General features: G+C 45.2%; 1 protein-coding gene across 4 annotated transcripts in view; it reads right to left on the bottom strand.

The window, feature by feature from the left end:
- Positions 1 to 15,000, bottom strand: part of mical3a (microtubule associated monooxygenase, calponin and LIM domain containing 3a) — a 103,336-nt gene that overhangs the window by 72,458 nt on the left and 15,878 nt on the right. Inside the window, exon 2 of one of the 4 annotated variants that reach the window (XM_031564525.2) lies at positions 6,687 to 6,995. The gene's annotated coding sequence lies outside the window, so the exon portion shown is untranslated. Of the gene's footprint in view, positions 1 to 2,664; positions 3,869 to 6,686; positions 6,996 to 15,000 lie in introns of those variants that run through there. The other 3 variants (XM_031564526.2, XM_031564527.2, XM_031564529.2) reach the window with 3 other exon arrangements.

The raw sequence follows: 15,000 nt of genomic DNA, 5'->3' as shown, positions 1-15,000 counted from the left end.
ACACACACACACACACACACACACACACACACACACACACACACACACACACACACACACACACACACACACACACACACCAGAAAACACTCTGTGTCTGTGACAAGGTTTCTCTGGCATATTGCAAAACCAGTACTGTTCTGGTTTCAGGGGGCCATGACATGAGAAGGATCTGATGGTCCAGCTAGATCTCCAGTAAGTGTGGCCTTTGGCAGGAGGGAAAACATGCTGTCTTCTCTCCCTCTCACTCTGTCTCTGGCCTAATCATCCCTTCTTCACTCACTCACTCACTCCCACTGAGGGAGACGGAAGAAGAGAGAGAGAGAGAGAGAGAGAGAGAGAGGAGAAGCTAAACATCTAATCCTGTCCTGTCCTGGAGATCTCGCTGTCCCTATAATCAGTTGTCTCAGGCTCTTCCTGTCTCTCTCTTTTTTACATGCTAACACACACACACACACACACACACAAACACACACACACACACACACACTCCTGTCCTGGGAGCTCTGGGCCACTCTAATCAGCTGGGGTTTTGCTGAATCAGCAAACGCATAGGATTCTTCCTCTCTCACACTCACACTCACTCTTTCCCTCTCCCTCCCTCACACTCACAGTCTCACTCACTTTTCCCACTCTGTTAAACACCCACACCCCAGCTCTCTCTCTCTCTCTCTCTCTCTCTCTCTCTCTCTCTCTTCTCTCTCTCTCTCTTCACTCACTCACATCCTCTCTCTCTCTATTTATTTTTTCTCTCTCTCTCTCTCTCTGTCTGTCTCACACCCTCACCCCAGACTCATTCACACAATCTTTCTCGGGAAGGAAGGAAGGACGGACGGAAGGAAGGAAGGAAGAAAGGAATAGAGTTTCAGAGACTGAGTTTGGGGGGCTGGGGGGGGGGGGGGGGCAGACACCATTGCAAACTCCCAGATGGCACAAATTCAACTCAAGACCAATTCAGCATCTATATCCCTATCGGGCTTGCACAATGTTCATTTCTAATAGAGGCCATCTTCTTCTGCATGGGCACCTCACTAAAGCAGTTGAGGTAAGAGACGCATTTGGACTAACTCCCAGACCCATACCAGAGGAGGCAGTAGAAAGAACGCAACAGTTTCTACAGTGATTCACCTCTGGGCAATTTCTCTGAGTCAGTCCATATAGGACATCTGGGGCAATGGCAGTGTTGTACAGGAACACTGCTTACATAGATAAGTGCACAGACACAATGGAGTTGCACACAACACCCACCTTCACACTAATACAAATTACTCCATAAGTGCAATCAATGTCTGCCATCAATGGATACTGTAGGAGAGTAGGCCATGGTCTATAAAGGGTAAAAAGCTTTTGTCTGAGGGAAACGCATGTTGGCCCGAGGTCCTTTATCGGTACAGTACATTACACCGGCCGGATAATGCTACGTAACTTATGTGTTAACAGTAAGGTCAGGTCTGGGGTCAAACTCACTCGGAATTGAGGTCACTTAATCAGTTAAAATGAAGAGAAGACGCAGATGTGATTCTGAGGCGGCTCCAGCGAATGCTGGGATTGCCTACCGATACTGTTGCAACTTGACGTGGCAATGCGAGTTCTCCTAGGCGTGACGTTGGAGGAATGTTATGCTAATCTGAATAGACCAGGTAATATGCTCTGTGTCTTGGCTTGCTGGTGAAGGAAATGGGTGGTGCTGTGAGCAAACGTGTTGTTCCCTGCTGCTCATCACTCACGCTTCATCTAATCCCCGAATACAGACACACCTGACAATATGGTATTGTTATGCAACCAGGACAGCATGTGTCAAAAAGGAACACCATATGTTTAAAAAAAAAAACTTGCTTCAGCCCAGAGGGGGCCTTCAGCGTCATTGTGCCGACAAAAGGAGATGCCAGGTCGAACCGAAATCTACCAAGAACCATCACCCTTAATTAGGCTAATGATGACACCCCTAAACTTGGAAATACGACATGTCAGTTGTTACAACAACGAAGTGACAAGAAACCTCACATCGTTCAGAATCTTAAGGGTAAAGTCTTTTTCAAGGTCTTGTCTTCCAAATGTTAAATACTCTTGTTACAGTATAGACACAACCAAGCCACACAGTAATGGAGTGCTAAATGGATGAATTTCAAAAATATGTCAGCACTCCTTGTTGACGTCGTGGAAATGCATTTCTACAGGATCGTATTTCAAACAAAAATGTTCAAGCGTGTTTTTTGTAACCTGTCCTTCGGTTACACAAGCACTGAACACCGAGACGTTGCGATCTGCATTCGAGCAAGAATTACATTCATAACCAGTAGAAAAAACAGCTCAAAACCGCCTATGCAACAGACTGTAGATGTTAGTGTTTTAATTCTCTCACGCTCACTGGGACCTTGACATTACCTTCGACATATTGATACAACTAAAATAAATCAATAGACTGTCGTGCCGAGGAGTGTTAGGCAAGGCTTGAATGTTGTACGTGTAGGATTACCCAAGTAGGGGCGCTTCAATTCCATGCAGTCAGGTCGACACAGAGGGGATCTTATACAATGTAAACATCTTGTCGAAACGAAAACACTGTATTCAGTTACCGACACTGTCTCACAACAAAAATGTGTTACAATGGCGCTCAACAGACACATTCCGAAAAGTGTCGCATTTGAATGTTGGCTCCCTTACCTATTGCAAGGGAATCCTCGAAAATATGGACACAGCTCACAAAACCGCAGTCAGCTCGTCCACCCCGTGGATATAGTCTATTCCAATAAGACACACATCATATATCCAACTGCTGGTACCTGCAAGTATATCCAAGTTCTTCTGATGTAGGCTACGATGCATGCGTAAACAGTCCGAAAACAGATTTGGGCATTGGTCAGATTGGCGTACAGCGAGCCGTATTCCTGGTGGCAGCGGTTGGAAGGCGCTAAAGCGAGTAGGGTAAGGCGAGTAGGGCAAGGCGCATGTTCTTGAAAACTGGAGGGGAGGGGGATTCGGGAGAACGGTTGCAACAGTTCGAGGAAACAACCAACTCAACCGAAGTATGAGCTCGATAAGTCTAACAGTATTTTACGAACTAAGATTACGAGGTAAAATTTCTAATTTCGGATCAGCAATGAAAAATTGCACGGTGAAATATTGCAATTCCCCTTACTTAATTTAAAGTGTAACAGCGCGTTTCAGATCTTGCAATACGATTGGCCGAGTCCAGTGTGACGCAATGAAAGGAGGCAGTACAAATCTCACCCGAAGAGCATTCAAATGAATCAGTCTTCGTTTACATTAGGCAAGGTTTCCGTCATAACTGGCAAGAGGAGCAATCTATTCCTTTCCGAAACATCAGTTCTCACAGAATGACAATATGTAACATGACATTTATTTATTTATTTCAACACGAACAGTTTGATCTATATGCTATATTTATCCAACTCTCAATTTTTCACCAAGTCTTATAACTTATAACTTTCAATGCAACTTGCAATGCTTATAACTCCTTTTAATTGGTAGTATAAACCAGCGCAGAGTATTATCCTGACTAGACCTAAGTCTGATTCGCTGAAGACAACTATATGTGTCTGTCCAAACTCAATAGTGTCACCAACAGAGGTGGTCTTTCCTTAGCCTAATTAACAGTGACTGACATTGGAAATGACCTGGCCCTGATCTGGCGCAAATCTGGTCAGCTGCTGTATGGAAGTGTGCGCACCAGGAGTTAACATATCAGCCCACTGTCCCCTGACCACTGGTCGAGGAGCTGGCACTGACCAAGGCACCAATTAGAACAGTGTGATCCAGTTCTCCCACAGCCACAATGGCCTCTATCATCCAGCCCTGTTCAGTCGAGAGCTGAGGGAGAGAGGCACAGGGCCACTCACAGAAGGAAATAAAATATTATACAGCTGTTTCTCTCAGTTCACTCTTTCTCTGTTTATGTCTTCCGTTCATTCTATGTTCAAATCCACATCTTTTCTAATGTTTACTTCCACATCAGTTCTTTCTTTCGTTCGTTCTTTCTTTCTTGTGGAGTGCATCCTGTTCTGTGACTCAGAATATAAAAAAGAGGGTGGAAGCTCTCTGCAAGTCTAGCTATATCAGACCTATGAGGAGGTGACTCCCCCAGGTCTTCCGTCAGCAAAGCCTCTTGAACAGCCAGAGCCCAAGTTGTCAGGTTGTCCCTTTGGTGAAATTGGCCACTCGTGTGGCCCGAGTGTGACTTGTCGCAGGTTCACAAACAGACACAAGGATGCCGAGAGATACATGCATGCAAGCACTTGAGAATGTGACTTCAGTTGATAAGGGGGAGATACAGTTACGAAAATACCCCCTTATCTCAACACATACGAGTGTCCCGGGAGGGGCCTTGGGGCTACTACACATACCTCCACCCTCTACCCGTTATACCTCCCAAACAAAATGCACACACACACACACACCACACACACACACACACAACACACACACACACACACACACACCACACACACACACACACCACACACTCACACAGCAGTCAAACCGGAGAATCCCCTCCAGGAAAACCCTCAGCTTTTTGCAAGTCACCCCACACACACACACACAACACACACACACACACACACACGCACGCACACACAATCACTGCATATCCAGAACAAGTCAGACCCAGCAGTGCCTGGTCTTATAGCACCCACTTACACTAGGGATTTATGATAGGGACTATCAAACAAACAAATTCATGCACATACACACACACACACATACTCTAACAGCAGCACGAGAGCACCACCAGACTGCTCCAAACTGACATCATCTCTTAGTTTGGATGTAATTCCACACAACCCTGGGTGGGCATTCCTGGAAAGCAAGTATGAGGCCCTAAACATCACGTCACATACATTACCTCACTTATCTTCTCCCAGCTGCTGACAGATGTTCTGAGAATTCAGTGACTATTATCACAGGATAAAAGCGTTTCAAACCCTATCAGAGTTCCCATGCTCTAAAATGAACTAAATTCTTCACACATTAAAGCATTGCCGGAACTTTCTGTTCCAATTTGTTTTCCATTACCTTTTTGAACTGTGATCAAAAGTAGCTGTGTATTCCTGTAATGCACCTGTGAGATTTCCATAGAAAGTCTGTTTACAATTAATCTAAGGCACACAGATGTATGGTTTTGCTTAGTGTTTAGCTGACATAAACAAAGAAACTGAGTGAGGCGATGGAACATGTGTTGAGATAAGAGAAAATAACCCATAATGACACATTGCACTAAAGCTCATTTATTCTTAACAACTAATCGTGCAGAATGAGCGATTTTAATCTGGGTACAAAGCAGGGTTCATTAAAGAAAGAATCTAAAAAGTAACATGCACTGTAGCTCAAATAAGCACTGTTTGCAGTAGCATAGTAGGACTTGTTATTTGACAAACTGCCAATTTTTCCCTAAACGGAAAGACCTGTTTTCCTCAAGTATGTGTCGCTCAGGCGTCCAAGTTGCATAAGATAGAGTAAAGCATACAGACTTCAAACTCCCAGTTAAAGGAATCGTTATCAGGTCACTTAAACCATACAGTATGCTGAATGTGAATGAGGCTGGTGACCTTCAAGTTGTGGACATCAATATAGTCTGCTATGCTGTAATTTTCTAATTAGTTCTGACTCTCCTAGTCATACAAAATGGTGTACATACCCCTCCACAGTTTGCAATGATCAGCTGCAGTAATATCAACTCTGAATGACAACACTCTTCTGACATTTCCAGCTATCATACTCAGTGATTGGCCATTAGCTGGCCTACTTTTATAGGATCTGAAGAGAGGATAGGACTCCTTTGTGCTGCTTCCTCATCCCCTTGGCTTTTGCCCTTGCAGCTCTAACCACACAACAACAAATAAATATCACTATTCATAAATCACAACACAAGCATTGGGTCATTTCAGCACCAGCCACCCCATAACAGAAAAAAACTGGAGGCCAGACAGTCAACATTAAACAGTTGTGTTGTGGATGCTGTACTGTTAAACTACACTGTGGAACCCCATGCTGTATGCTCAAGTGGTATGTATACTACTGAATACCACACGCAGATATAAACATACACACACACACACACACACACACACACACACACGCTCACGAAGATCCCACTAGCACATTCACGTTCATCTGACACTCACTCTAGAGGAAGCAGCCCGGCTAGGAGAGAGCTATTACTGGAAGCTAATGAGGACACTCAGGCATACCACTCACTGAGAAATGAGAGCAGTGATTATGAAACATTAGATGAGTGCAGAGGGTAGAAAGAGATAGAGACAGAGAGAGACGGAGAAAGAAAGAAATACAGAATGATCCACCCATATTATCACAGGTGTTCTCCCCTGAAGCTAAATTCTTTATAGAGCTAACTGTCCAATCAGCTCCTCAGAGGAATCTCGTTCATGCCACTGAACAAAGAGAGAAGCTTGTCTAACACACTCAGTCACGCTCACATACACACACACACACATATACACACGCACTCACACAGAGCATTGCACCACACCTCACACATCACAAGGGCAGCCAGTGATGATGTCATTGTCTCTTCACAAAAGAGCCCATCTTCAAGCATCCCATGACTGACAGCAAACTGCAGTCACATCCATCAAACAGCAAAATGAAAGAGAGAGAGCGAGAGGGAGAGAAAGTAGTGGAGAGAGAAGAAAAGAGGCAGCACTTACTGAAGGAAGATCGGCAACGGATGCAAGGTGCAATGATCCTAATGTCTGCGTGTTTTTATCTCTCTTCCTCTCTCCCTCACACACTCTCTTCTCCTTTTCTCTTCTTCCTCTCGCTTTCTTCCTTTCTCACCACAACGAGATGCAACCTGAACCGGTGCAAGTTGCCATGGTTACCGGATGGATTCTCTATTACATGATTGGACGCATCAGGCAGGAGGATTGGCGGGGGTGGTGATGCTGGTCCAGGGGGAGTGGGAGTGGGCCCCGCCCCTCAAGGATGACGGTGAAACACTGGCTCACAAAGGAGAGCTGCTGAGACAAAACACACACACACACACACACACACACACACATACACACACCAATCACAATGAGTTGTCTAGGAAAGCAGATATAGCCAATGTATACATATTACAGTTTCTTTGTGTAGACAATGCCTTTATTTAATTTAATTTGATGTACTACACACACTGTGTGTGTGTGCATTCATGAATATGGGTGTATGTGACAGCATACATGTAACTGTGTGGAGATGTTTATCTGTATTAAAATGCTGTCATACAGGCTGCATACAACATGGGGCATTCTTTCAGCCATTCAGTCAGAAATACACTGTTGTGTGCACAGACATGCACATGCACACACACACACACACACACACACACACACACACACACACACGTGCACACACACAAATATACTGACTCACATTGGGCAAACACACAAGGAGCCATTCCACATGAAGGCATAACAGCAATGCCATATGAGGCAGGATGACCTGCTGGCCCCACTCTGACACTCCTACTGAGGGAGCCTATTTATAACTCTCACATGCCCACAGACACACTTTCACACACACTTGGTAACATAGAAAAATACACATGTGGTTGGCACAATCGGAGCATTGGCTTGTCTGTCTGTGAGTGTGTGTGTGTGTGTGTGCGCGCGCGTGTGTGTGTGTGTGTGTGTGTGTGTGTGTGTGCACGCGCGCGAGTGTGTATCTGTGTCTATATTTGTTTGTGTGATTGTGTGTGTGTTTTCACATGCATAAATGAGAGACAGAAACATTCGTCATGTATTCTGCCCCATCAACACTGCCACATCAATTGCAACCAACCCAAATATAGACTGTAAACTGTAACTGTAGCACTTTACACTGAGGGGCTTTCAACACTGACCTACAGATGAACTGGGTGTACATTGAGACAGGTTCTCAGGCCAATTATGTGTGTTTACAGATTAGTGTTACAGTTTGAATCCATAAGCACATCTTAAGCTTTTATCTTAGGGGCCAGACATCAGTTTCCCCTGGGCCAGAGATGTCCCTGGTATGTCATGGTTACATCCCAGGGTCAGCCAATCAGGTCTCAGGCTTTGTTCTTTTGGGGAGGATATAGATAGCAACAGGGTCCAGACAATGTCAAAGATCAAAGGTGACAACAAGGGCTGGGTCATGGATGTGGATGTGAAGTTATGATCAGGGTTCAGAAAGGTGGTTTGTGTGTGAGCTTCAAACCAGTGACCTCTTGTTTGCTGCTGGTTAAAGTCAAACAGATGTTGAACGGGAAACATGCAGGAAACAGATGTCTTAATGTCAGGGGCCCCTGATGGCCATACAACACAAGTCATGTCAATGCTAACTGAAACAAATGATTGAACACAGGCACAGCTCCTAATACATCTTACAGTAATCCCTTGCACTGTATCACTGCCTAACACTAACCGACTCCGGAACAAACACATTCAACTCACCAAACTCACTCCCAACTCACCGCCTCGATCTGCAGAAACATATTCACATTCCCTCATCCATCCTCCCTTTGCCCCCTCCTGTCCTGTAAAAGTGTACAGCAGACAGCAACAGAGGACCAGTGTGCTTGGCTTGACTCACATCTCAGTTACAGCTGGGCAAATTGTTTAATCACATAACGATAAGGGCCCTGAATTAGATTTGCAGCCTCTCTGAGGGGCGTAGGTCAGGAGGGCGGGCAGCAGAACTGGCGCACTGTGGTCCACTGTGAGAGGGGACAGCAGCTGATGCTGGAATGCATCAGACCCCGCTGGGCTCCGGTCTACGCCATATCAGGGCTGTATAAGGGCCGCATCTGGGCCGCATCTGAGCCAGAGCTGAGCCAGATCCGTTCCAGTGGCAGCTGCTGCCATCTGAGGCGTGGCCAAGGTCTCCGAGCTCCTGCAGTGATGGAGAGAGAGATAACGCTCTGAAAGGGCAGCCTGTCTCATGCGCCGTTTGGAAAAAAAAGGCTGTTTCCCATTCAGAGGGGACCCATGATATGACAAGGAGAATTGTGTGATCGCGTGACTTGAAACATGGGTCAGACTCCAGCCTTCATTACTCTCATACTAACCGAGACAGGACTGTAATGGGCCGTTATGACATCAGTGTGCAGAAAAACAAGTGTGTTTGAGAGAAGGTAGCAGAGAGAGAGACAGAAGGAGAGACCTTTCCTTTATCATTACTGACTTGTATGTGTAACTGGTTAGTCCATGTATTATACTGAAGTGGGCATTGCTTTGGTAATACTGTTGTGTAGTCAAGTCACTAAAGCTGGTTTGAATTACAGTTTTAATTGAATTGAATAGGGGGAGTGGGAGACAGGCAGAGAGCAAGGAAAGGAGAGCGAGAGAGAGAGAGAGAGAGAGAGAGAGAGAAAAAAGACAGAGGGAGAGAGAGACAGAGAGAGAAGAATGGAGAGAGGAATCCTTTGTTTTCTGAGGTGCATCGCCGAGTTCCCCGAGGGATCCACACTAAAGGCGATGTCACAGCATGACGGCGACATGGTGTACTCTTCACTGTGATGCCACAGCATCTCTTTACATCCTCTCTGTCACTGTCATCCCCCCCCCCCCTCTCTCTCTCTCACACACACTCACACACACACACAGACATTCACATATTCACAATTACCTGCCAACAGGACACACACACACACACACACACACACACATATACTCAGCAGCCTGTGTTAAAGGAGAAAGGTAACTATAGCCTTTTGAACATTTTGAGTAGGCTCTTCCTGTAATCGGTCCCAGTTACACTGCATTAGGTATGGCCAGAGTTTACTATTACTGTCAGGGCACTGAGGACAGCCAAGAGTCCTTTATTGTGCTGTAGGTCCAGTGGGACATTGCAATGTGAGAGGTTTGGGGAGCAGGGCTGCCCACACAGACTCATTACAACCGGCCCATTGAGCACAAGAGAAATTTGTGGATTTTTTTCTCTCCAGAATATTCAATGAGAAACTCCCACACAAACAGGCATGACATACTGATCGGGTTGTAGATTGTGGAGGTTATTTGAATGATCCTTATCAGAACTACTACCCTATTTAACCTCAAGTGAATGATCTTTATCAGAACCACCACTACCCTATTTAACCTCAAGTGAAATTACTCACGCTGGCCGCTCTCAGCCACTGGTGGCCACTACACATGCACAAAGACTCACAGAGAAAGCCACACGGTCACAGGGCAAGACTTTTACTATGACTGCAATACAGCTCTCAGAGCCTCCCAGGGTTCACTGCAAACAAAGGGATCAGAACACCTCAGTGAATAAATGTTGAATCCCGTTTTTGAACTGTACCCTCAGAGAGTACAATAAACATGGTGTAGAGGCTGCAGCTGAGGCCAAACCTATGATGTCGTCAGCAAGGGAGGGAAAACATGTGAGTTATCTCTGTCCTGAGTCTCCAACCGGCAGACCAATTGGAGTTCCTCCTGCCTGTCCTCTCAACGAATCACATGCCTGCTCCACACAGAGGCAGGGTCTGGCTCTCTTAGCTTCTATACATAATGCATAGCCACCCCCTCTGTGCACAGTCACTGCGGTGACTGGAGCGAGTAGAGGGGCTATTAATTAAACATGTGGTGGCTGTCAGACTGGATATGCCCCCCCCCCCCATCCCTTCCTAGATGCCCGCCCCCCTAGTTTTGACACACACACCCCCCCCCCCCCCCTCCCTTTCCAGTTGCTTTTTGACACCAGCATCCCTCACCATCACTGCGCAGCTGAGCAGCTGCAGCCCCAAACACTGACATGTGCTGGTTAAAGTGGAGTGGGGCCACACCCTTCTGGAGCTTGCAGATAGGGGCGGCTCGCTGGCCTCTCCGTGGAACAGAATCCTGTCAGTTGGGATGTTTCTGTGTCAGTGCTAGAATCTAAAATGAGCGGAGTTACACAAAAATGAAATACACTAGAGCACATGATAAATGTATGATGAAGATACTACATGGAATTGTATAATTGTTTAGTACATGTAAACTCATGCTCAAGTGTGTCAAAACATACTTATACACGTGTACACTGTTCATTATCAAGCATGCTGTAACAACATGAGTTATCAAGTATTTTATGTGTCATTATGTGATATGATCAGTGCACCAAAATGAATGTCAAAAGGTGTTTCAGTGAAACAGACATCAACTAACTGTGGAGAAGTCTATGGCTGAGGCAATTGAGGGGTAACTGGCAACAGGAAAGGCAACGAATAAAGTCGACCGCACTTGATCTAAAGCTAATTTAATAACTTGGCAAAATCATTTTGCTCATTTTAGTCCATGGGTGGGTCAGGGAAATGCTCCCACACACCGCATGGTAGCTTTAGCTCATGTGCGATGGACTTTGCTCGTTGCTTTCCTCGTTGCTTTGCACGTTGCTTTGCTCATTCTCATTGCCCATCAATAAAATTAGCGCCTCCTGGGCTCTTCTGACATGTAGCTGTACCCTTCCAGAAACAGCAGCTATGTAAGCATTCATACGGAAGATAATCCCTTTCAGTGTCAGTTGTGTGAAACACGAATAATAAGCATGAGATTATAACATGCAAACTGATAGCATCAACTTGGAAAAGAAAACACAGCAAACTGTTCTTCTTCAGCCAAGCCAAACACAAATATCACAGTCAATTACTGTCAATCACTTAGCCCAGAACCAAACATCTTCCACCTTGTTGATCTGCTTTTGCCCAGAAATGTCTGTGTGTGTGTGGCCGGGGGCTGGTTGGGTGTGATCTTGGTTTGTCAGCACAGAAGCAAAATAGTAGAAAAAACTATGGAGAAATGGAGAGAGCAGTGGAAGAGATGATGGAGGAGTGCACTGTGAACCAGAGGGAGAAATGGAGAGAACAGCGGACGAGATGCTAGAGGAGTGCACTGTGCAGCACTGCTGCAGTGGGACTGACTGAGTGCGCTGCCCATTAAAACTGATTTACAATGCCTACCCCGCCCCTCGCAAACAACAAACCTAATAAGAGATGCTCGGTAATGATGAGTGAAATTACTTTGCCCTGGCACACACAAGCACACACAAACAACAAACGGACACTTACACACACAAGCACACACACACACACACACACACACACACACACACACACACACACACACACACACACACACACACACACACACGCATGCACCCATATGTCAGTCACAAGCTAATAACTATGCAGTCCTAGTGCAGTAAACCTGTGCCTTGGACACATGGTTTTAACAGGTCTCACCACAGCTCTCTTCATACACACACACCACACACACACACACCATTGTAGAGGCTGTGCAGTGACTGGAAGGGGTTAATTGGACTGGTTAATTGTAATGATCTCTACCTGGAGTGGGAGTGGGCTCTAAAGGCCAGCAGATCTCTCCCTCAAGAGACACTCAGACACGTTTCTCGACACACTCACACATCCACTCTCTGCCTGACACTCACACACTCACAAGTTCACTTGCACACACACATTGTTATCTTCCATTTACATTATATCCGTAGTCCAACCTCACTCTGCTACTCTGCTACTAATGACCTATGCACCCACCAACCAGAAGCCCCTTCTGAAATTTGATGTTTAATAAATTCTCTTGTTTTAACTTCACCTGGTTTTCACATGCCTCTCATGTTGCGGACTGTTCAAACCTGGACCATAACACACACACACACACACACGCACACACGCACACACGCACACACACACACACGCACACACACACACACGCACACACACTCATCTACGTGCCCTCACACAGGCGATGCAGATTGTGCACAGAGAGAATGAGATTCCCAAGCCTCAGACAAAAGGGTGGGGTCAACTCAGATATGGCCTTTTAATGCCTTCGCATTAGAGAGAGAGCACGGGGGTGGAGAGATTGCAGTAGACAGAGAGAGATGGACAGAAAGAGAGAGACAGGGAGAAAGAAAGAAAGAGAGAGAGAGAGAGAGAGAAAGAAGAAAGGATTAAGGGGTTGGTTCAAGGTGACCCCTTCTAGGCAGCCTGCTGTTTGTCAGATCATTAGACTAAAGTGGGCTAACAGGTTTACTGTAAGTTAGGTTTGTCTGCGTGTGTATGCATGTGTGTGTGTGTGTGTGTGTGTGTGTGTCTGTGTGTGTGAGTGTGTTTGTTAGTGCATTACCACATTTTTGCAAGCCACGTGTCCGAGAACAGAACCACAGACTGACATGGGCCGACTCTCTGATGTCTCCCATTAAGGGACACGGCTCATTTGGCTTTGGGCATAACAACAGAGTAATGGACCGGACATAATCATTTGCATTGAGACTGATCACAGAAGCCATCAGTTATTACCATATATCACAAACACATTACAAGCAGTGCTACTCATGGCATATGTCAGCAGGAATTACCACTAACACACATCGCAAGACATCAGCTGGAGCTTGTCTGCATGGCAGAGGCCAGACATACACACACTCACACACTCACAAGTCACATGCATGAGCAAACACACACAAAACAAAACATCTTATGCATGCATTGACTCAAGTGGTGATATTTAACCCCATGACTGAACGAAAGTGTGTGTGTGTGGCATATGTGTACATGTGTGAGTGTGTGTGTGTGTGTGTGTGTGTGTGTGTGTGTGTGTGATGTTCCAGCATCAGATTGCATGTATATTTTGGGTAACCGTAAATCCATGCTGGCCTTAAGCATGAGCATTTCATTTCCTTCGGAGCAGTCCTCCACCACCCACCAATAATAACACATAATCTCAGCCGAAGAGGAGAGACAGGTGAAGGGGGGTGTCAATAGCTCTGTGTTTCTGTGCATGTGTGCATACCAGGGTTGTCCGAAACTGAAACTGAACTGAAATAATTTACCTGAAGAAAATGGAAAACTAAAACAAAACTAAATGTACTATTATTGCTTACCAAAATAAGAAAAATAATCATTGTCTAACAAATCATTGTCGGTTTCACATTAAGACGTTGAATCCAGTCAAGGGTATCGCACTCCCAAAATTCTTTGAAGTTATAGCCGACACCCTTAAGATGGCCATATAATGTGTCAGGACACTAACTAATGGAAGAAGGCCTTCTTATCGAGTGCAAAAGTCAGATGTGTCCCTTATGGGACAATTTAGAATGTAATAGTGAATGCGGTGCAAGCAAATGCATGGTGATTGTGCATTCAGGAAGCTGGGAAAGTTTCCATTTTGGTCCGTCCCACTTAGGAGTTGAGAGCGTTTACATAATGACAGTGACCTCAGAGTTCGGTGTATTCTCCCACTCAGAGGTCAGAACTTTGCCACTTCCCAGTTTCTCATGAGCGCACCATAAATTCAGGTAACTGCATCCGTGGTGTGGATGTAGATGTCATTGTAAGGTAGGCTGTGTTTCATTCTTTTAACTAGAGCATGTCAAACAAGGGTGGGGTTAGTCTACTGTTGGTGCACATAATCAACTAGTGACCAAGAAACACATTTGCTTCAGTAGGCCTATTTATCTGATCGACATTTATTCTTTCTTTCATAATGCGTTTAAAATCCGTGGATGCTATAGCCTTCAGTCAATGGGTTAAATACTAGCAAGTTAGCTAGCTGGCCTAGAATTGTATGGCTTTTATGACTTTATTGTATGAGTTTTTTACCTCAAAACTACGGCAAAATGAGAGCCAAATCATGTTTTGGCTGGAGTTGTCCATTACACTACCATAGGCTAAGTTATATAGCACTTTTTGTCAAATTCATCAAATTGCTCCTCTCAGTCCTCTAGCTATCCGGTCAGTGTTTGTGCTCAAAAAATGAATACACAGTCATACACAGTCCTGGTTCTGTACATGTGAAACAAACAAAGTAGCTCGCACAGAGCCATAAACAATCCCAGCCAATTAACACAGTGTATCAGGAGCACGGAAGGGAGGGGTGTAATTTGATTGGCTATTGAACATCAATATCAACAACCTTTCGCGAAACCAAGTCATGGACTGCATCTTTAACAGGCTTTCAGTCTAAAATGTTGTCTTGAAATGTTGATATCTTCAATGATAAGCAGATTATT

This window comes from Clupea harengus, chromosome 3 (assembly GCF_900700415.2).
Source record: "Clupea harengus chromosome 3, Ch_v2.0.2, whole genome shotgun sequence".
NCBI classification, from domain to species: Eukaryota; Metazoa; Chordata; class Actinopteri; order Clupeiformes; family Clupeidae; genus Clupea; species Clupea harengus.
This window is presented reverse-complemented; position numbering and strand designations above follow the sequence as displayed.